This window comes from Artibeus jamaicensis, unplaced genomic scaffold (assembly GCF_021234435.1).
Source record: "Artibeus jamaicensis isolate MK-2021 breed Jamaican fruit bat unplaced genomic scaffold, CSHL_Jam_final contig_233, whole genome shotgun sequence".
Lineage (NCBI taxonomy): Eukaryota > Metazoa > Chordata > Mammalia > Chiroptera > Phyllostomidae > Artibeus > Artibeus jamaicensis.
The window spans coordinates 62124285-62127338 of NW_026521486.1; the positions used below are offsets into that span (position 1 = coordinate 62124285).

General features: G+C 40.3%; 1 long non-coding RNA gene across 1 annotated transcript; it reads left to right on the forward strand.

Moving 5' to 3' along the window:
- The first annotated feature begins 11 nt into the window (after positions 1–11).
- LOC119042291 (uncharacterized) lies at positions 12–2965 on the forward strand. Its single transcript, XR_005081201.2, has 2 exons — positions 12–268; positions 1708–2965. It is a non-coding gene; the product is annotated as an uncharacterized LOC119042291 (long non-coding RNA).
- Positions 2966–3054: the final 89 nt, after the last annotated feature.

The window sequence follows — 3054 nt, forward strand, 5'->3', positions numbered from 1 at the left end:
CACGCCGGGACCCAAAAATCCCGGGACGCCTAGGGGTCGGGCTTTCTGGAGTTCCCTGTTGACGCGATTCCTGCCTTTGGAGCGTGTGCAGATTTAGGAGTCTGCCTCTTCCCAAAGGCGTTGCTAAATTGAATTTGAAGAATGCGGAAGAGAATCCCAGCGGAGAATGAGAGCCAACCCGGCGGGCTTCCTGAGCGTGGCCGGGGTAGTCCTGAGATTTTAACTCTAACTCAAGGAGTGACTTTGGCCAGCTGATCCAGCCTGTCAGGTAGGGAGCTGAGAGCCGACCTTCAGCTCTCAGGTTCAGATTTCCTTAGACCGAGAGGCCGAATTGAGATCGTCTTTATTGAATCCCTTAATTACGTTTTCCCATTCTGGGTGATGGTCTCATGGATCTGTGCATCTGTCACAACTTACCAAATTGTACAATTTAAGTATGTGTAATTTATTGTTGTCAGTTATACTTCATAGAAGAGGTATATATAACCAAAACAAAAAAAGGCTTTCCCATCCAAAAGACAAGTTCGAAGGGTAAAATGATAAAACTAATTCGGTTTAACCAATGTTTACCTTGCTAATATGTATGCCAGACAGTGCTAAACTGAGGACAGCTGTCGTAGGTGATGGTCACATCGGTCACACCAGTGCTTTTAATTATTTTACATATGCTCCTAATATGTAACCAGACAGGTCTGTGATGTATTTTTGACTCCAATACTTCCTTGTGATATTAGTGAGTAATTAATGTCTCAGAGCCTGGATAATCCTTGTCCATTGAAAGAAGCTAATACAACCTAATTGATCCCTAGATAGGTGATATGAGCTCAATTTTTGGTAACTCATTCTTTTTACATTACAGTTCAAACAAAGCACAATACTATTTGTCAGTGATGTTTTTTTAGAGACTTAAAACATAAAAAAAAAGTAAATGAATCATCTTTCATGATAGCCTAGTTAATTCCTGCCTGGTTGCTATAGAGTTCTTACTAAGACAATTTGTGGGTACCTTTTTTTCTGTAAATCGGTGTCCTTTTGGAAACCTTGCATCACATGGAAATTAGTAAACTCAATGTACTGAATTTTTCTTGACAGCTGAAAAGAGCTACCAATATGTATATAAAAAAGCATGCCAGAGACACCTACTGTCTTTAAAAAGATTAAATTCTTATAGAGCAAGTGAGTTCCTATTTTAACCTAAGTTAACCATATATTAGTACTTAGCCACTTCTTCCAAAAATAAATGTTCACACTGCATTTTAAATTTGAGCAAGCTCACTTTTAGCTAATCCAAGTCGACTGCACCTTGCTTAATATACCAGGCCAAAGTTTTTGAATAGACATTTGGCACCAGAAAAGAGAAAAAAAGACTTATGATAATGTCTTGGTGTTAAATATATGCCATAATTCAGCATTACTAATGCTTTAAAAAACTGAATTTTAGACTGCATTATTGAAAAAACCATTTTATCCTAAGTTCTTCAGCAGTTTGTATAAAAGCTGTTCTAACAGAATAAATGGCCTTGGTATATTTAAAAATCCTTAATTCATTCCCTGGGTCAAACAGCTGGGTGTGTGCTCTGTGACAGGCACTGTGCTGGGTATACAAAGATGAAGGAAACCAAACCACAGTCTTCAGGAAACTTTAACCCCTAATGGAGGGACAAACTTTAACCCCTAAATTGGACATTGCTTCTTTCTCCCTCACAGAGCTGGATGGAGCCTCAGTTGGGTACCTGACAAGAAATGGGCTGCTTCTCCATTTAAATGGAACACTAACACTATGGACACCAGCCAGTGGGGCCCCTGCAGTCAGGTCTCTTCCATGGAAGCCCTGATCTGCGTAATCACTGAATAAAAACCAGGAAGACTTCCGGGGTTCAGAGGGTGACTCCATGTTACCCAGGCCCTAAATGATGGGATCTTCAAGACAAAGCTCTGCCAAGGGGTGTCCAACTTTTTGGCGTCTCTGGGCCACACTGGAAGAAGTTTTCTTAGGCCGCACATTAATTACATTGCAAAATGTAATCACAAAAACATCTCATGTTTTAAGTAAATTTACAGTTTTGTGTTGGGCTGCATTCACAGCCATCCTGAGCTGCACGCAGCCCGGGGGCCACAGGTTGGACACTCCTGTATGAAGAGAACAAGCCAAAAGAACCTAAGTTCCCAGCTACTCCAAAAGGTCCACAGCTGGCTGTTGACACCACTAATGCCCAATGCATCAAGTGGATCAAGGCCAGGTGTGAGAAGAAACGAAGTCAGGTAGACAGGGTCTGCTGCACCTCTTCCCCCCAATTCCACTCAATGAAAACAGTTCTCTAATACTGCCTTTTCCTAGTTTTCTTCCCATCTCTCTGACTACATTTTGTACCTTGCATCAGAGTTGCCTATCATTCTAAGTCCTAATTCCACTTTTTTTAGTATGTCTGGAGTCTGCATATTTTCACCTTCACTTGATGTAAAAAATTGAAGTTGCACATGCTCTTTTATCCAGTAATTCTGCTTACAGGTATGTTTCTTTCCTGGGCAAACTCTCTCATTTGTGCATACTGGTACACATTACGGGTACGTACGGAGCAGGACTGAGTATGATGGTAAAAGGAGGAACCATATAAAATTCTAAGAACTACTGTTCATTTATAAAATAGAATGCTCTACAGCAGTGTTTTTTTTCTCTTTATTAACTTTATTTAAGTGCCACTAGTGAACAAAGTTATACAGGTTTCAGGTACACAATTGTGCAGTACATCATCTGTACACTGTATTATGTATTCACCATTCCACGTTTATACCAGAAGTTTCCAAACTTCTGGTCTTTTGATCTCTTTGCACTCTTAGAAATTACAGTATTTGTCCTACCAAAAGTTAAAGTAATTTTTTGAAAATTTGTCATTTTAAAAAGATGTAATTACATGTCTACATTTTTATTTTAAAAAAATGTATTTCCCAGCCCTGGCTGGTGTAGCTCAGTGGATTGAGCGCGGGCCTGCAAACCAAGGGATTGCGGTTCAATTCCCAGTCAGGGCACATGCCTGGGTTGCAGGTCAGTTCCTA